This window comes from Salmo salar, chromosome ssa14, assembly GCF_905237065.1.
Source record: "Salmo salar chromosome ssa14, Ssal_v3.1, whole genome shotgun sequence".
NCBI classification, from domain to species: Eukaryota; Metazoa; Chordata; class Actinopteri; order Salmoniformes; family Salmonidae; genus Salmo; species Salmo salar.
In genome coordinates, this window is record NC_059455.1 from 83,327,499 (window position 1) to 83,348,321 (window position 20,823).

Consider the following 20,823-nt stretch of genomic DNA (forward strand, 5'->3'; position numbering starts at 1 on the left):
TCAAGGTATTTTATTTTCTTATTTCACTGAACTGGAGTTGTCTCTGTCACTGACTGTCACCATCGTTGGCCAGCCAAGCCCCCACCACATCTGCAGGCCACCTGCTGTGGAACTTTGTCACGGATGTTCAGATTCTGCCCTCCCCAGAGCGAGTGTCTACAAACAAAGAGTGACAGTGCTTTTGATGCCAGCAGCAGCACTGACCGCTCTAATAGTCTAGGACTGGTTGGCTGGCTGGCTGGCTGGGCTGGAGGCCTGTGTGTTGCTGATCTGGTGCTCTATTTGTCTGGGGGGGTAGAACTGAGATCTGTCTAACTGGTCTGTATGCATTTATGAATCCAGACCGACAGACAGTGTATATAGATTGAAGCACAGTGAACTTTATGAGGTGAAGGGAGGAAGGAGCTGCAGTAGAAAAACAAGATAGCGGGGTCTGTCCTTAGAACTGGGAGGGAGGAGGGTGAACGGCCAAGAATAGTGGAAGGTGAGCCACCACTTGCTGTTGCTGCATCATGTGATCTGATCCATTTCCTGTACAAACATGCCTAACAACCTCTATATAGTGTTCTGTGGTAATCTGTTACTCAGAATATTCATAAATCTGCCCAGAGTCTGACGTCTTGAGTTAAACAGCCTACCATTTGAAACACGGATCTGTTGTTCCGTCTGCATTCACAGCATCATGACAAATGAATGCTATTTGATGACATCATAATGACATACCTGTTGCAATGAGAGCTCAGTTTGAAGCACAGCAGAGGCCTCACTCTTTATGTTTATGCTCTTGCTCTCTACTTTTCACTTACGCTCTCAGTCTGTCTCTCTCTCTATTTCTCTCTTTCGCTCTTTGTCCTTGCCACACACATTAGTATGGGTTACGTACAATTAGCCCAAAAAAGCTACAATTATGGCGTTTTTTAGATTCTCTTTATATCCCAAAATAGACCCGAGTTCAATCGCATGAAACTGCTGTACCACAAGTGGAGGGTGTGAGTCCCCTGAGCAGTGTAGTGTAAGCTTCACTAGAGGAATGAATAACAGCCCTCTGCAAACCCCAATTAATGGTTTAGTCTGGCTGATGCAGAGGGATGAAAGGCCTATAATGCGTCTCAAATGGACCTCTATTCCCTATCTAGTGCAATACTTTTAACCCGGGCCCATAGGTCTCTGGTCAAAAGTAGTGCACTAGATAGGGAATAGGGTGCCATTTGGGACACAGACCCAGTGCCGAGGGCCAACCCACACAGCAATCTGGTCGGAGGGGGAGGCGGGCATTGTCCTCCTCGCCAATGCAGATACGGGCATTGGGAGGGCTGTGATTTAGGTCGATATGAGGGGAATGGAGTAGGATATGTCTGAGGGAAGGTTTGTGCATGGCAAGGGGGGATATCCTGAGGGCATGGGCTTTGTAAAGGCATGCGTATAGATATGGGTAAAGCACGCATAATGCCAGTATGCAATAAGTGTCAGCATCCTCACCAGTATACATGATCATTTCCCAGACCTAGCTAGGCCCCACACAGATTGAGCTATGGGCAGAGATGGATGGAGTGGAGGGGTGTTCAGTGAGCGTGATGAATAACACAGTGGTCCTGATACTCCTGGCAGCAGGGATGGGGGTACAGGGGAAGCTCTATGGGATTCAGAGGGGGAACTGTGCTTTGGTAAAATCCAGGCCTCACTGGAGGTGGGTGGTGAGCCACAGCTGGGGGGCCAGGGAGGGGTAGGAGGACAGCTGGCAGGACAAGAGAGTATCGGTGTGTGTTCCTATTGGTTTGTGTGTGTTTCCACAATCACTTTGCGCATTCATGTGAGGGAAAATCACAGTATCTTCTTTGTTCCCTTCTCCATGGTATCCACTACTGGTCACAGAGTGGCTCTCTGCCTGGTATCCAGTGCTGGTTATTCCTCCACCCAGTGTGTGTCCTCTGTGAAAGAGGAGGTTAAGGGAGGCAGTGCAGTAATGCACAGTCATGTGTATAATGTTACTGCTACTTTGGAGCCCGTATTACTGCCTGTGATCATAGTCATCACGACTAACTATAATTGTAGTAGCCTGCCTCAGTTTTATTCTAAGACAATTTTTGCATCCCAAATGGCACCCTATTCCCTTTATAGTGCACTACTTTTGACCAGGAACCACAGGGCAGGAGGACCCATAGGGCCCCTGGTCAAAAGTAGTCCACTGTAAAGGGAATAGGGGGCCATTTTGCATGCATCCAAAGGTTATTGTTAAGAGTGCATGTTCCATGCTCCATTTTAGAGTTATGGACCAATGAGAGGAGGCGTTTTGCTCAGTTGAAGATGTATACTAGCTCTTGTGTCTCCTGGAGAGAAACTGCTGCTGTGTGAATCCTCCTGCATACCAAGGTACACCGTGAACGGAGGAGTCTTATGAGCTTTTTAGGGTGTGTGTTTGTGGGGCAAGGATGAATGTTAGTTTCTCCGTTGCCTTGTCATGACAACTCCTGAGCACTAATTAATTTTTCTCAAGGCTGTGTAATAAACAGTGCTATAGCAAAGAGATTCTTTACTTGAGCAATGTTCTTTGACTTACTTTTGAGATTAATAAACACTTCCAGGGCTCCCACGGGTGTTGAGGCCGACAGTCTCTGACTGTATTTCTGAAGTATTTAAATTAGGACATGTAAAAATAGCAGCAAATCAATCCCAAATGTTCCCCGGTCAGGCTCTTTCTGGTCTCAGTCTAGGGTGACATGGTACAGTATATCTTCAGCACCGCCTGAGTGACAGACTGACTAGGCTCTTTCTGGTCTCAGTCTAGGGTGACAGACTGACTACATGACTGACTAAATGACTGACTGACTAGCTGACTGATTGATTGACTGGCTGACTGACTGGCAGTGAGAGTCCCTAAAAATAGGGCTAAAAAGTGCGCACACAAATCTCATCATTAGACCCTGGTGTCTGTGTTATTTGTGTTTTGATACACATAAAACACCATTAAAGTTGAAGAGGGATTACTGCTGCTGAACTATGATATGACCTTTTAGTCATTACATGGATGGACTCCCAGATAATAATTGTTGTAATGATAAGGCTTCGCTGTGCGGTGCACCGTTGTTTCCGAGTGCCCTAGAGAAAAAGACGAGTGTAGATTCGCAAGCATCATGGTTGCAGCATTACTACAGCGAAAACGGCTTGCTTATAGCTCCCGAGTGGCGCAGTGTTCAAAGGCACTGCATCTCAGTGCTAGAGGCGTCACTACAGACCCTGGTTCAATCCCAGGCTGTATCACAACCGGCCGTGATTCGTAGTCCCATAGGGCGGCGCACAATTGGCCCAGCGTCGTCCGGGTTAGGGGACGGTTTCGCCGGGGTAGGCCGTCATTGTTCAATAAGAATTTGTTCTTAACGGACTTTCCTAGTTAAATAACCCAACCAGGTCAAAAAACCTGACCCATCTTACAGGCGCAACATTTTGATCTTCCTATAGCAGCTTGCCGGGACCACATTCATTCATAAACTATGTTGTGGACTGTTCTAAAACTACTCGCGTGTCGTTAACCATTTGTTTACACTTTGTTCGGACATGTAACCTCATTAGCTAGCTAGCTTATAGAGCTGACCCCATTTTAGTTGAGTTGTTGGTTGATAGGCAGTTGGTCGACCGAGATTTCTTTAGTCGAGCAGTAGCAAAGAAATGTAATAAATCATGGTTTACAAGACACCTGTCTGATTCACGCCTCTCTGAGTGGACTGATCCATTATGGTGGCTGTGGGGATGTCACAGTCCATCACTCTAAGACAAGTGCTACTGAAATTGTATATGGTTAAGGACAATGGTGCAACATTAATAAAAATGATATTATTCTATAACATACAACACTCCTTCCGTGGCCTCTAACTGCTCATACAACACTCCTTCCGTGGCCTCTAACCGCTCATACAACACTCCTTCCGTGGCCTCTAACTGCTCATACAACACTCCTTCCGTGGCCTCTAACTGCTCATACAACACTCCTTCCGTGGCCTCTAACTGCTCTTAAACGCTAGAAAAACCAAATGGACGGTGCGGACCTAGAATACATGGACAACTGCAAATACCTAGGTGTCTGGCTAGACTGTAAACTCTCCTTCCAGACTCATATCAAACATCTCCAATCCAAAATCAAATCTAGAATCGGCTTTCTATTTCGCAACAAAGCCTCCTTCACTCACGCCGCCAAACTTACCCTAGTAAAACTGACTATCCTACCGATCCTTGACTTCGGCGATGTCATCTACAAAATAGCTGCCAATACTCTACTCAGCAAATTGGATGCAGTCTATCACAGTGCCATCCGTTTTGTTACCAAAGCGCCTTATATCACCCACCACTGCAACCTGTATGCTCTAGTCGGCTGGCCCTCGCTACTTATTCGTCGCCAGACCCACTGGCTCCAGGTCATCTACAAGTCTATGCTAAGTAAAGCTCCGCCTTATCTCGGGGCTTTACCTAGCCAACACCCACCCGTAGCACGCGCTCCAGCGGGTATATCTCACTGGTCATCCCTAAAGCCAACACCTCCTTTGGCCGCCTTTCCTTCCAGTTCTCTGCTGCCAGTGACTGGAACGAATTGCAAAAATCGCTGAAGCTGGAGACTTACATTTCCCTCACTAACTTTAAACATCAGCTATCTGAGCAGCTAACCGATCGCTGCAGCTGTACATAGTCCATCTGTAAATAGCCCACCCAATCTACCTACCTCATCCCCATATTGTTTTTTATTTACTTTGCTGCTCTTTTGCACACCAGTATCACTACTTACACACAATCATCTGCTCATCATCATCTGCTCATCTATCACTCCAGTCTTAATCTGCTAAATTGTAATTACTTTGCTACTATGGCCTATTTATTGCCATACCTCCTCATGCCATTTGCACACACTGTATATAGACTTTCTTTTTTTCTATTGTGTTGACTGTACGCTTGTTTATTCCATGTAACTCTGTGTTGTTGTTTCTGTCACACTGCTTTGCTTTATCTTGGCCAGATCGCAGTTGTAAATGAGAACTTGTTCTCAACTAGCCTACCTGGTTAAATAAAGGTAAAATAAACAAAACATTTTCTCCCACTATAACGCTTTCTCCCACGTTTCATAGCGTTCGCTGTCCGCAGTTCTGAAACATCAGTGCGCTGTTGAATTGGAACCTTTTCCTAGACCATGCTGCTATGTGCATAAAGAAAAGTTAACCAGCATATTGGTGTTGAGAACAATGCGGTGGAGGCAGCAGCAGAATGAGGAGATGAGAAAACAGCCCTTGCCTTAATTGTCTAAGAAAAGTGAGGAGCGGGGAAACCCCAACTTAATTAGGTTAATAATCAATAGCCTAACTGTTAAATGTGTCTGGCTTTAGAAATCATCCATATATGCAACATTACCAAAAGTATGTGGACACTTGCTCATCGAACATCTCATTCCAAATTCATGGGCATTAATATGGAGTTGGTCCCCGCTTTGCAGCTATAACAGCCTCCACTCTGCGGGGACTTGCTTCTATTCAGTCACAAGAGCATTAGTGAGGTCAGGCACTGATGTTGGTCGATTAGGCTTGGCTCGCATTCAGCGTTACAATTCATTGCAAAGGTGTTCGATGGTGTTGAGGTCAGGGCTCTGTGCAGGCCAGTCAAGTATTCCACACTGATCTCGACAAACCATTCCTTTATGGACCTCGGTTTTTGCATTGTTATGATGATACAGGAAAGGGCCTTCTTCAAACTGTTGCCACGAAGTTGGAAGCATAGAATTGTATAGAATGTCATTGTATGCTGTAGCATTAAGATTTCCCTTCACTGGAACCATGAAAAACAACTCCAGATCATTATTTCTCCTCCACCAAACTTTAGAGTTGGCACTGTGCATTGGGGCAGGTAGCGTTCTCCTGGCGTCAGCCAAACACATCAAATGTTATTGGTCACATACACATGGTTAGCAGATGTTAATGCGAGTGTAGCGAAATGCGTGTGCTTCTAGTTCTGACATTACAATAATATCTAACAAGCAATCTAACAATTTCTCAATAACTACCTAATACACACAAATCTAAAGGGGTGATTGAGAATATGTACATAGAAATATATGGATGAGCGATGGCCAAGCGACATAGGCAAGGTGCAATAAATGGTATAAAATACAGTATATACATATGATATGGGTAGTGTAAGATATGTAAACATTATTAAAGTGGCATTATTTAAGGTGGCGTTGTTTAAAGCCACACTCTGTGTGGGTGGACATTTCAGTTTGTCAGTGATGTGTACGCCGAGGAACTTTCCACCTTCTCCACTGCTGTCCCTTCGATGTGGATAGGAGGGTGCTCCCTCTGCTGTTTCCTGAAGTCCACGATCATCTTCTTTTGTTTTGTTGAGTGAGAGGTTGTTTTCCTGACACCACAATCCGAGGGCCCTCACCTCCTCCCTGTAGGCTGTCTCGTCATTGTTGGTAATCAAGCCTACCACTGTAGTGTCGTCTGCAAACTTGATGATTGAGTTGGAGGCGTGCATGGCCATGCAGTCATGGGTGAACAGGGAGTACAGGAGGGGGCTGAGCACGCACCCTTGTGGGGTCCCAGTGTTGAGGGTCAGCGAAGTGGAGATATTGTTTCCTACCTTCAACACCCGGTGGGCGGCCCGTCAAAGTCCAGGACCCAGTTACACAGGGCGGGGTTGAGACCCAGGGCCTCCAGCTTGATGATGAGCTTGGAGGGTACTATGGTGTTGCTGAGCTGTAGTCCATGAACAGCATTCTTACATAGGTATTCCTCTTGTCCAGATGGGAAAGGGCAGTGTGATGGCGATTGCATCGTCTGTGGACCTGTTGGGGCGTTGTGCAAACTGAAGTGGGTCTAGGGTGTCAGGTATGGTAGAGGTGATATGATCCTTGACTAGTCTCTCATAGCACGATAGTCGTTAAGTTCAGTTACCTTTGCCTTCTTGGGTACAGGAACAATGGTGGACATCTTGAAGCATGTGGGGACAGCAGACTGTGATAGGGAGTGAATGAATATGTCCGTAAACACACCAGCCAGCTGGTCTGTGCATGCTCTGAGGACGCGGTTAAATATGCCATTTGGGCCAGCAACCTTGCAAGGGTTAACACGTTTAAATGTTTTACTCACGTCGGCACAGTCCTTGTTAGTGGGCCGTGACGGTGACGCTGTATTATCCTCAAAGTGGGCAAGTAAGGTGTTTGGAAGCATGACAACGGTGTCCGTGACGTGGCTGGTTTTCTTTTTGTAGTCCGTGATTTCCTGTAGACCCTGCCACATACAGTGAGGGGAAAAAAATATTTGATCCCCTGCTGATTTTGTACGTTTGCCCACTGACAAAGAAATGATCAGTCTATAATTTTAATGGTAGGTTTATAGTGGGGGAAAAAAGTATTTCATCCCCTGCTGATTTTGTACGTTTGCCCACTGACAAAGAAAGGATCAGTCTATAAGTTTAATGGTAGGTTTATTTGAACTGTGAGAGACAGAATAACAACAAAAATATCCACCATGGCCAAGACCAAAGAGCTTTCCAAGGATGTCAGGGACAAGATTGTAGACCTACACAAGGCTGGAATGGGCTACAAGACCATCGCCAAGCAGCTTGGTGAGAAGGTGACTACATTTGGTGAGATTATTCGCAAATGGAAGAAACACAAAAGAACTGTCAACATCCCTCGGCCTGGGGCTCCATGCAAGATCTCACCTCGTGGAGTTGCAATGATCATGAGAACGGTGAGGAATCAGCCCAGAACTACACGGGAGGATCTTGTCAATGACCTCAAGGCAGCTGGGACCATAGTCACCAAGAAAACAATTGGTAACACACTACGCCGTGAAGGACTGAAATCCTGCAGCGCCCGCAAGGTCCCCCTGCTCAAGAATACATATATATGCCCGTCTGAAGTTTGCCAATGAACATCTGAATGATTCAGAGGACAACTTAGTGAAAGTGTTGTGGTCAGATGAGACCAAAATAGAGCTCTTTGACACCAACTCAACTCGCCGTGTTTGGAGGAGGAGGAATGCTGCCTATGACCCCAAGAACACCATCTCCACCGTCAAACATGGAGGTGGAAACATTATGCTTTGGGGGTGTTTTTCTGCTAAGGGGACAGGACAACTTCACCGCATCAAAGGGACGATGGACGGGGCCATGTACCGTCAAATCTTCGGTGAGAACCTCCTTCCCTCAGCCAGGGCATTGAAAATGTGTCATGGATGGGTATTCCAGCATGGCAATGACCCAAAACACACGGCCAAGGCAACAAAGGAGTGGCTCAAGAAGAAGCACATTAAGGTCCTGGAGTGGCCTAGCCAGTCTCCAGACCTTAATCCCATAGAAAATCTGTGGAAGGAGCTGAAGGTTCGAGTTGCCAAACGTCAGCCTCGAAACCTTAATGACTTGGAGAAGATCTGCAAAGAGGAGTGGGACAAAATCCCTCCTGAGATGTGTGCAAACCTGGTGGCCAACTACAAGAAATGTCTGACCTCTGTGATTGCCAACAAGGGTTTTGCCACCAAGTACTAAGTCATGTTTTGCAGAGGGGTCAAATACTTATTTCCCTCATTAAAATGCAAATCATTTTATAACATTTTTGACATGTGTTTTTCTGGATTCTTTTGTTGTTATTCTGTCTCTCAGGCTCAGGCTTTGGGCTCTGGTCAAAAGTAGTACACTTTGTAGGAATAGGGTGCCAGACCCACTGACTGTCTTCATACAAGGCTAGAGGCACATTCAGATGTTGTTATAGAAGCAGTACCTGTGCTTTCATCCTTTTGTTAATACCACACATTAACTATTGCATGATTTTTCTGGCTGAATTTACGGAGATCATTCAATAAGGAACTGAGTGCTATAAATAATTAAAATAACATTGACTTTGGCTGACGATAAACTCAGTAGCACATTGACTGGGGATATGCCTTTGAACTCTTGTTCTTTATTTACATTTTTATTTAACCTTTAATTGTTAGCGCCCACACACATACTGTAGGAAAATACTTGATTGATGTAATTTTTTCACTGGCCCATATATGATCTTCCGCTTGCTGTTCATAGGCTTGGCTACATCCAACGAACAACCCTTTAAACGTTACATTCCATATTAAACAGTTTCTTTATAAATCCTGATGGCCTGCCAAAAACTCACTCTCAGTTTTGTAAAGCGTTTGTGTGCCCATTTACACTTCTGGTTAGGGCTGCATCAGTCATGTGCCCTGTAGGGCTGCGTCAGTCATGTGCCCTGTAGGGCTGCGTCAGTCATGTGCCCTGTAGGGCTGCGTCAGTCATGTGCCCTGTAGGGCTGCGTCAGTCATGTGCCCTGTAGGGCTGCGTCAGTCATGTGCCCTTTAGGGCTGCGTCAGTCATGTGCCCTTTAGGGCTGCGTCAGTCATGTGGAATAATTAAAAATAGACTACGAGCGTCAGTACACAGTGGTTTTCTCTGCCTTCTGACGGGTAATTTTAGCCATTTGGGGAAGTTGCATCTCGGACTTTGTAACATCCTATTCAGGCCCTGTTCGAAAGCTATAACAATGTATCCTCCTTTCTTTCCATTCCTTGAACAAATCCCAGATCTGACATGGCTTGATTGGTGAAACCTATGTGATAGAACCATTGCTTATACCTAACTATTTGTGTGATTTTTACAGTTATTACTAGCGTCCTGTCCAGGGGGTGTACTTGTAGATCAAGCTGCCTCACGCTACAGAAACAGGAGATGGGTTCCAGCCCTACGAGCCGTTCTGACTCAGATAAGGCTTATTGACACTTAATGACTTACCAGTTATTAGGCATTACTTACAAGTATGGGAAGAAGGAAGGAAAGGGGTGTTATTTTTTGTTGTTGTATGTATTTGAACAAGGCCCTAGTCAGTACAGGAGATATCTGACCTTGATGCTACAAGCTCTAGGGCTCCAATATCACTAAACTGAGAGAATGGGTGGTATGAATGAACAGATTCATTATTTATGGGTAATGTAGTCTACTAGGCATACAGGAAGTCACAGAATACAGCAAACTAAATATAGCCGCCTATTGTCGGGTTTCTACAGTGGGTTTTACCAGGACATTCAGTCCTATGGACTAGCCCCGACATGCTTTTTGCTAGCACTGAGCTGTGTGTGCCAGATAAAGTGAAAGCAGAGGCTGAGGCACCACTGTAGAGAGAGGGTAGTATTGATTTGCCCTACAGAGTTACATGCACCGATTACACAATAGACAAAAATGGTGCTGCCAGACAGATTACTTAATGCATTGTTTTTTTCCCCGACTCAAACCACTTTTTCATAAATTGAGCTGTGCCATTAAGGGTTTATTAATAGAATGTTTTTATTTGAACAAATGTTTGTTTTTTTAGTTTTTATTTGCGCCCTATTAGAAAAGCCACCCACTTACAGTGACGCACTGCACGACCGAGCCAGAGGGAGATGGAAAGAGAGAGATGGAGAGAGAAACAGAGATACGGGGAGGGGTTTCTCCTTCTGAATTGAGTTTTTTTCTGCTGTTGGTCCCTCCTATTCCTACGCCTCTCCTGCTTCCACATACCACCACCTCCCTGTGTCCTCCTCCCATGGAACCAGTCCCCTGTTCCCATGACTCCCACAGACCAACCAAAAAACCCATTCATCCAGGGCCTAGGTCATGTGACCCAGGAGTGTTTTTGTGTACTGTGTGCCCCCCCCCACTCAAAGAAGGCTCGAGCCGAGCGTTCTATTTTTTTGTTTATGGTGGCTCGCCCCCCTGTTGGAGGATGCCCCCCATGATCGAAGGTCAGCGAGATTTGATGATGGCCGCTCAAGAGGAAGAGTGGGTCAGAAGTCACTACCACTTGATATTCCACGTTTCCCCCTCAAGTGCTTCTGGATGCATGTTTCTCCTGATGTTGCTCCAGATGATGTCATGTTGTGTTGAGACTGAGAGAAATCGAAACACCACTGCTACACACATCTCTAGAGCTCTGATGTTCAAGTGTTTTCAAAGACTTGCACACTGCCTTTCACACCGAGCAACATTGCATAAAGCAAAATTGCATTCTGTTATTAGGTAGAGCTGTTCTTTCTTAGGACACGGATGGTAGAGTGAGGCACCCATGTGTTTTCAGGACCTAACTGGCATAGCGTCAGTGTGTTGACATGGTAGAGTGAGTGGTGTTGTGTTTTCAGGACCTAACTGGCATAGCGTCAGTGTGTTGACATGGTAGAGTGAGTGGTGGTGTGTTTTCAGGACCTAACTGGCATAGCGTCAGTGTGTTGACATGGTAGAGTGAGTGGTGGTGTGTTTTCAGGACCTAACTGGCATAGCGTCAGTGTGTTGACATGGTAGAGTGAGTGGTGTTGTGTTTTCAGGACCTAACTGGCATAGCGTCAGTGTGTTGACATGGTAGAGTGAGTGGTGTTGTGTTTTCAGGACCTAACTGGCATAGCGTCAGTGTGTTGACATGAGAGAGTGAGTTTAATTATGGGCAAGCGCATTATAAAGCATTACAGTTAGACTCCTAAAAACACAGTAGTAGTCTACTGCCTTGGCATCCTGAGGCCCTATGAGGCTAATAAACTTTGTCCTCTAATATTATTTGGATGCATTTAAACCCCCCTCCTTCTACTAGACTAATAGTAAAAATACAATAAAAACCCTGGAATGAGTAGGTGTGTCCAAACTTTTGACTGGTACTGTATCTCAATGTCTGTTTTGAGGGCTCTGAGTTTTTCCCGACGTGACTTGACTAGGAAAACTCCAGACCCCAGTGATGAACTCCAGCTAGGCCTGGTGGTGGTTGTGGTTTGTCGAGGTATTAAGAGCTCACATTCCATATCACCGAGCTGCTCCTCCTCAAACATGCCGGACCTACTTTCCAAACCCCTTCACTAATCTCCCAGCTATGTAAATTACACATCACTGTTAGCCAAGAGCTGCAAACAGCCACAATAGCCTTGAGTCTTCTGGGCTATGTAACAAATTGCACCCTATTCCCTACATAGTGCACTACTTTTGGCCAGAGCCCTTATGGGCCCTGGTCAAAAGTAGTTAGTAAAATCATTGTAACGTACTCTGTACCAGTGGTGGCTGCTGAGGGGGGGACGGCTCATAATAATGGCTGAAACGGAGCAAATGGAATTGCATCAAACACATGGAAACTATGTTTGATGTATCTGATACTATTCCACTCCAGCCATTACCACAAGCCCGTCCTCGACAAATTAAGGTGCCACCAACCTCTTGTGCACTGTACCGCTACGGGCTGTGGCGTTTGGTATTACCCTCCTTCCCTCTACAAATAAGAGCCGTCCTTTTGCGTTTCAGTAAATGTGGTTTGAATATTGAACTGTGGAACTCTATGGAACTTTATTCCACATCAAGTAACTCATACAAGCAGTAAAATTACATTAAAAAAACAGATAAAAATATACCTTATGGAACAGTGGTGACTGTGAAGCAACACAAACATAGGCACAGACACATTCATACAAACACACGATAACATACGCACAATACACACACGTACACATGGATTTTGTGTTGTAGAGTAGGGGCCTCAGGGAACACACTTGATGTGTTGTGAATGCATTGTAATGTTTTTTAAATTGTATAATTGGCTTCATTTTGCTGAAGCCCATGAAGATATGCTGCTGCCTTGTCAGGAACTAATGGGGATTTATAATAAATACTAATACAATATTATTATTATCCCCTCTCCAAGCCCTAGTCAGTGTGTTTCTTTCTCACCCACCCCACACTGTTTTAGTTGTTACATTTCCCCTCTCGCCTACGAGTCCTTATTGGGTTTGACACTAGTGACTCGTGACTGAGTTAGGTTTGTAAGTGTGCCACAGTTCCATGCATATGGCTCATTGCTTGAGACACTTGATATTCACTCTCTCTCTCTTACACACACACCTCAATTTGTTATTTGGCTGTGTTTTAGGTAAACCCCCTTGCTCTCCATCTGATTGTCCCTCTCCTCACAGTGGTGTTTGTGTGTGACCTGGTTTGTGTTTCTGCTGAGCCGAGGAGCCCTGCAGCAGAAGGTCACACAGTCGGAGTGACTCAACGAAGCCTGTGGGTCCTGTCTGTCTCATGCTCCATCTGCTCTCTCTCTCGCTCTCTCTCTCGCACTCGCTCTCTCGCACTCGCTCTCTCGCTCTCGCTCTCTCTCTCTCTCTCTCTCTCTCTCTCTCTCTCTCTCTCTCTCTCTCTCTCTCTCTCTCTCTCTCTCTCTCTCTCTCTCTCTCTCTCTCTCTCTCTCTCTCTCTCTCTCTCTCTCTCTCTCTCTCTCTCTCTCTCTCTCTCTCTCTCTCTCTCTCTCTCTCTCATATATGTTTACATCAGTGGAGGCTCATAAATATGGTGAAGCATTAAAAAAGTTATTATTTTTTAGATTAAACTATACTAAATTAAGGTGTCCCAGACCCCAAAAAAGTATTGGTTGACCAAGAGTCGTCGGTTCTATTTGAAAACTTGTATTTTTTTCATATATAGACACATCCAATGTGTTTTAATCAAATCAACCATAGGCACTGAGCTTGTCTGATGCTTTAAGCGCGCTGTTTGACACACAAAGGGAGGGAGTCCGACCGCAATTGATTTGTTTGTGCCAGGCCGGTGTTTTTTTTTTTTTTTTTTACAGAGATTGACTGTGTGACTAGCACCCGTTGTCTCTCGCTCTCCTCCCTGCTGCAGCGACCACCACAGAACATCAACAGTGTTTATTGCACTGTCCGTGTTGCTGAAGCTGCAACATAATTAAGGGGTCTGAATACTTTCCGAATGCACTGTACAGTGTACTAAAAGTATTACAAGTAAATGTAATTGCTAAAATATACTTAAGTATCAAAGGTAAAAGTGTAAATCATTTCCAATTCCTTATATTAGCAAACCAGAAGACATGATTTTCTATTTTCTTTACAGATAGCCAGGGGCACACTCCAATACAGACATAATTTACAAACAAAGAATTTGTGTTTAGTGAGTCTGCCAGATCAAGTGCAGTAGGGATGACCAGGGATGTTGTCTTGATAAGTGTGTGAATTGGATAATTTTCCTGTTCTGCTGAGCATTCAAAATGTAATGAGTACTTTTGGATGTCAGGGAAAAATGTATGGAGTAAAAAGTACATTAATATCTTTAGGAATGTAGTGGAGTAAAAGTGGGGTAATAATGTGTTGTATGATGTACTGTTTTTTTTATATCTTTTTTTTTAAAGAAGTGTGATGTAATTTCCTTAGTCTTGTTAAGACCCCAGGAAGAGTAGCTGCTGCCTTGACAGGAACTAATGGAGATCCTTAATAAATATAAATACACTACAGGCTCGAAATGTGTCCCAAATGGCACCCTATTTCATATTTAGTGCACTACTTTTCAACAGGGTCCACTGTGTAGGGAATAGGCTGCCGTTTGGCACGTAGTCTCTCTAAGTGCACCGACTTAGCAGTTGGATTATGGAGGATAAAAGGTTGGGTAAGGAGGCCCGTTATGGGTTGAAGGTAACGAGACCAGGAAGTCGCCCCATTCCAACATTAACGCATATCAGAATCAAAAAAACATGTTGTGATTGGTAACTGATGCTTATGTGTAGGCTGGGAGAGTTCCAATGGGAGATGCAGCATATCACATCTCATTCTTTTAATAGCTACCATTGCATTGTTATAACAAAGAACATAGTAGCTAGTAAAGCCCTAGTTGTGTGTGCTGCTTGGCACTTACAGTTAGATCATTTTTGTATGTGGTCTTTTTTCCACATTAGCAGCACTATAAAGTTAATGTGCCTGTTTTTAGCAACTTCCCACAGGGAATCCCTAACTGACTTTCCCTTCCCTGTCAAGGACTCTTCTGAGTGGGGACAAGTCCCCACATTCCCCCAGGCTCCCAAGGCTCCTTCTAGGGAGAGTTTGAGGAGAGAACAGTACAGTACATCGCTAAAGGCTAATTGGTTTCCTTAGCATATGCGCTCATCTCCAAGGAGACAGCGTCTCGCTAGCGCGCTATGCTAGCTCTGTGGTGGGCAGGGAAGGCAAGGAGGAAAGAGCAGGCTGTTTTTTTAGAGCTGCTTGTCTGGGCCGTGTGGAGAACTACTTTGGGGAGCGATGAAGTAGTGGTGGTGTACTTATGACTCTGTACGGCCCTGGCTGTGCGCTTGAATAAGAGTAGCTTGTCATACCCAAATGCTTCAGTGAGATCTTAGGCGCTCCCGAGTGGCGCAGTGGTCTAAGGCACTGCATCTCAGTGCAAGAGGCACTACAGTCCCTGGTTCGATTCCAGGCTGTATCACATCCGGCCGTGATTGTCCCATTTGGGCGGCACAATTGGCCTAGTGTCGTCCGGGTTTGGCCGGGATAGACCGTCATTGTAAATAAGATTTTGTTCTTAACTGACTTGCCTAGTTTAAAAAAAAATAATAACAATCTTCTAGCTCATTAAATTAATTTTTGCCTGGTAACATATATGTTATGATAGTAGCTCCTCTGGTTTTGGGGTATCTGGAATTGCTGTAGCTCATGGTATGTGGATCACGACCACTGGGGCTTGGCAATTAACATAGCAGAAGATTTCTCCCTTGCAATAGATTGCGCTGACTGTAGGCCTTACTGACAGACAAATGACCCAATAAGGTATAGTACAATCCCAGCTAACACAGGACATTCCTGTGACGTTCCCTAAAGGATATTTTTCATCTTTTTTTTTTTTTTAAATAACGTTGCCACAATGTTCTGAGAACCAACATTTGATAGCTAGGATATCTGTGCCTGTCTGGGACAATTGTATGATAACATTTGTAAATGTCAAACTGCGAGTGGTGGGGTTAAATGCTGTGAAAAGAGAGATTGTGGTGAAATGTTAATGTTTTTTTTAAAGACATTATGTGAAACAGCTGAGCTCTTGTGGCCCACTAGACCAGTGGGGTTTGGTGTTGTTTAAGATGAGTGAGGCTGATTATTTTTTATTTATTTATTTAAATGTAGGACCATGGCCTTATTTCTATTACAGCATATTGGATGACTGCTATTCATATTCCATTCACCCAGCTCAATGTAACATGGATAGGTTTAGGCTTCTAAACTCAGCAAAAAAAACCATCCCTTTTTCAGGACCCTATCTTTCAAAGATAGTCTTTCAAAATCCAAATATTTTCACAGATCTTCATTGTAAAGGGTTTGAACACTGTTTCCCATGCTTGTTCAATGAACCATAAACAATTAATGAACATGCACTTGTGGAACGGTCGTTAAGACACTAACAGCTTACAGACGGTAGGCAATTAAGGTCACAGTTATGAAAACTTAGGACACTAAAGAGGCCTTTCTACTGACTCTGAAAAACACCAAAAGAAAGATGCCCAGGGTCCCTGCTCATCTGTGTGAACGTGCCTTAAGCATGCTGCAAGGAGGCATGAGAACTGCAGATGTGACCAGGGCAATAAATTGCAATGTCCGTACTCTGAGACGCCTAAGACAGCGCTACAGGGAGACAGGACGGACAGCTGATCATCGGACTGAGCTTGTTGTCATTGCAGGCAATCTCAACACTGTGCGTTACAGGGAAGACATCCTCCTCCCTCATGTGGTACCCTTCCTGCAGGCTTCCTGCAGGCTCATCCTGACATGACCCTCCACCAGCAATACTGTTCGTTCTGTGCGTGATTTCCTGCAAGACAGGAATGTCAGTGTTCTGCCATGGCCAGCGACGAGCCCGGATCTCAATCCCATTGAGCACGTCTGGGACCTATTGGATTGGAGGGTGAGGGCTAGGGCCATTCCCCCCAGAAATGTCCGGGAACTTGCAGGTGCCTTGGTGGAAGAGTGTGGTAACATCTCACAGCAAGAACTGGTAACTCTGGTGCAGTCCATGAGGAGGAGATGCACTGCAGTACTTAATGCAGCTGGTGGCCACATCAGATACTGACTGTTACTTTTGATTTTGACCCCCCCCCCTCTTTGTTCAGGGACACATTATTCCATTTCTGTTAGTCACATGTCTGTGGAACTTGTTCAGTTTGTCTCAGTTGTTGAATCTTATGTTCATAAAAATATTTACACATGTTAAGTTTGCTGAAAATAAACGCAGTTGACAGTGAGAGGACGTTTCTTTTTTTGCTGAGTTTACATACGTGATACTCAAATTCTCCTTATATCCATCATGAGGTTGCTACAACCTAGCCTATGAATGAAAGTTTACAATGTAGATACACAGGTCAAGAGAAACATTTGAGTAATCAAGATGACAGACAGTGACACATTCAATACCGCCTTTGCAGACTCTTGCCTGCGTTTGGCTGATCTAGGCTGCAACCATTAATCCAACAGTTGCAAATTAGTTTCTAATGGACAAATTCTGGTATGTTTAGCCCCTTTTTGTTGAATTTGCTTCCGTTTAAGAAACGTTTTTCAACGGAATCAGCAGAATGAATAACCCTGAACACCCCTGATCACACGCAAACACAATTCACTTTCATAGCAGCCACATAAAAACATCATGATCACTTTTCTCATTGAATAATTCATTCTCGGATCTACTCGATCGCCTTCTCCTTTTCCTTTCGCTTGTGGACTTCAGTGCACAACACATCAGCTGTCTGTGACCAAGCTAAAAAAAAACTTTCCAAGCCAAACCATCATAACCATTAACCGTTACACACAGCCTACATCATTGTCACCATATTACCTAACATCATAGTCAATATAGCTACTTGAACTAATGCGGTAGTAAACCCGCTACAATCATGCAGTACAGTGTACAGTCAGCAAGCAGTTTAGCAGTTACACCTCCGGGCCCCTAGGGCAATACATTTATTCAAACCGAAAGCTTACCTTGACTTGGAAGAGTTCCAGTGTTGGATAGCCATAGCCAGCTAGCTAATGTAGGCATCCCTCTCGTTTGAGCCGGGTGTTTCAGTAGGCTAAACTAGCTAGCTGCATTCACTAGTTAAGTGAAAGTGAAAAAAAATACTAAATATAGCTCTCGCTCTCTCTCTTGCTTCTTTATTTTTGAAGAAATTAATTTGTTCAAAACTAACTATTGTATTTTTCTCTCGGAGTCAACTACTCACCACATTTTATGCACTGCAGTGCTAGCTAGCTGTAGCTTATGCTTTCAGTACTACATCCATTATCTGATCATTTGATTGGGTGGACAACATGTCAGTTCATGCTGCAAGAGCTCTGATAGGTTGGAGGACGTCCTCATCAGGAAGTTGTCATAATTACTGTGTAAGTTTATAGTAGGGGGAGAGAACCATGAGCCTCCTTGGGTTTTGTATTGAAGTCGATGTACCCAGAGGAGGACGGAAACTAGCTGTCCTCCAGCTCCACCATGGTGCTACCCTACATAGTGCTGTTAAGGCTACCGTAGACCTCCATTGCAAAACAGCGTGTTTTAATCAATTATTTGGTGACGTGAATATATTTAGTATCGTCTTATCTAAAAAGGTTAACTTTTTTATGTTTTACTATTTTTATCAAATTCACTGAGGAGCCTCCACTGCTGTAGACCTATCCCACTCATCTTTCTCTCTCTCTCTATCCCCCTCTTTTTCTCTTTCCCTTCTCCTTTTCGCTCTCCCTTCTCCCTGCATTTACTGTATCTCTTTGTAACCTTGTTGACATACCACTCTCTTCTTCATCTCTCTTTTCTCTCTTTCTCTCCCTCTTTGTCCTCCATCACACTCTCCATCTCTCTACTCTAACTGGTTTCTGTGTCCTTGACAGCTCCAGCTGTAGTAATACCAGAAGGGCCTGGTTAAAATTTTTTAATTCATTCAGAGAACCACAGTGGATCATGGCAGTTAGATCCAGTCACAACCTTAACAACCCTTTTTGTCCAGACCAGGCCTTCCTGGATATGTATAGACATATACTCAGAGGGCCACGTCAGTTCGCTTTGAATCTGAATCCAGGTAAAGATCTGCTAGAAAACAAACTTATTTGGACATCTGGCAAAAAATTAGAAGGGACTCGAGGGAGTGAAGCCTCTCTAACGTCTCATGTCCACCAGATGCATAAAGCATTTTTGTTCAGGCGGAACTCATTCTATGTCAATGGAGCAGTCCGCAACGCTACGTTGGGAATGTCGCGCTATGCTGCGGTGTGCTCTGTGTACCGAACACGTTAACTATTTTCAACTCGTTCGTTGCTTTACCGTGCAGTGGTACAAACGGAAGTTCACATGCGGACTCCAACTAGCTAACTTGTAGCTAGTTAAAAAGCGAAGCACACGTTCGTCAAGTATGGAAAATGCAGGCTAGACGTCCGGCAAACAAAACGCAGATGCATCTGGTGGACATCGGGCATAACCCTAGGGTGGGTTAAACAACTCTGACCCTGGTCAAACTAAGACATCAGCCCCCAACACGTGTGATGGGTGCAGTGAATCTGCTGTAAGCACCAGACCTTGATTCAAGTAATATTCGCCTTCTTTCAAATACTTTATCTTCGCTTGATTGAGCTTGCCTGGTGCAGTGGAACCAATGTAATAGTCCCAAAAGTGCAAACACGGCAACAATAACATTCCAGGCAGACTCAATCAAATGGTTAAAGTATTTGACAATCATTAAAGTACCATTTGAACCCAGGTCTGGTCATAAAGTTTACTGACACTGCCCAACTAAGACGTCAGTCCCAACACTTAGTTCATTGAGTCTGTAATGTTAAGATCCTGTCAGGGTTTGGCTCATTCAACCAGTTGTGCATAGAGTCTACTGCATCAGTGAGGCAAGAGGGCAGGCAGAGGTGGAAGAGAGAGTTTGGCTACGTCCCAAATGGTCACGTCCCAAATGGCCGCCTATTCCCTATATAGTGCACTGGGCCCTTGTCAAAAGTTGCGCACCGCATAGGGAATAGGGTGCCATTTGGGACGTAACCCTTGTGGTGGTGGGTAATCGTCATGGCTCCCTCTGCTCAGAGCTCTGACTTTTCCTTTCCAAAAATAATGATTGTTTCCTCAGCTAAAACCACAGCATTGGTTGGACTGAGACAACTGGTATTTACAGTGAATGAGCTTTTCAGGAGATGCACATTCTTTACTTGTAGTGACATGAATGGAATTTTGGTCATTGTGGTGTTAAGAATTCATTATGTGGTGAAGTGGCCATGTTTGAAGGGATTTGAATTTGAAAATACCTTACGTCACTCTTCCATTTATCTAGTTCTCCTTGAAAAGTTTTGGTGTCTTGCTCTATGTTTTATCCAGGCCTATGACTTGACACCACATCAGGGTAACTTTCAGTAGGGAAACGTTGTGGAATGTTGCAGATAGATGATACCTTTGTCACGCCCTGACCTTAGAGAGACGTTTTATTTCCTCTATTTTGGTTAGGTCAGGGTGTGATGTGGGGTGGGCATTCTATGTTGTGTATTTCTTTGTTTTGGCCGAGAATGGTTCCGAATCAGAGGCAGCTGTCTATCGTTGTCTCTGATTGGGAATCATACTTAGGCAGCCTTTTCCCCATCTGTGTTTGTGGGTAATTATTATTTCTGTGTGTTTTGTATGCGCCTCAGTTGCGTCACATTCTTTTCTGTTTACCTGTTTATTGTTTTGTTCGGTTTCACCTCAATAAAAGATGTGGAATTACAAGCACGCTGCGCTTTGGTTGATTTACGACAGGGAGTTTGAAGATAGCGAACGTGACAGAATTACCCACCACAAGAACAACAGGCAGCGTGCACCGACGGGGAAGACGAGGTGGACATGGGAGGACATCCTGGTCAGCAAAGGATCCTGGACGTGAGAGGAGATCCAGGCCGGAATGGATCGCCTCCCATGGGAACAGGTGGAAGCAGCAAGGGAGGAACAGTGACGAGATCGGGAGTCACGGCAACGACGGAAGCCCGAGAG

At 44.6% G+C, this 20,823-nt stretch overlaps 2 protein-coding genes across 2 annotated transcripts in view; both read left to right on the forward strand.

Moving 5' to 3' along the window:
* The window catches only part of rp9 (RP9 pre-mRNA splicing factor), a 104,851-nt gene that overhangs the window by 48,881 nt on the left and 35,147 nt on the right, over nucleotides 1–20,823 (forward strand). The gene's annotated exons all lie outside the window — the stretch shown is intronic.
* LOC106570440 (engulfment and cell motility protein 1) overlaps nucleotides 1–20,823 on the forward strand; it is a 199,535-nt gene that overhangs the window by 34,889 nt on the left and 143,823 nt on the right. The window lies entirely within an intron of this gene.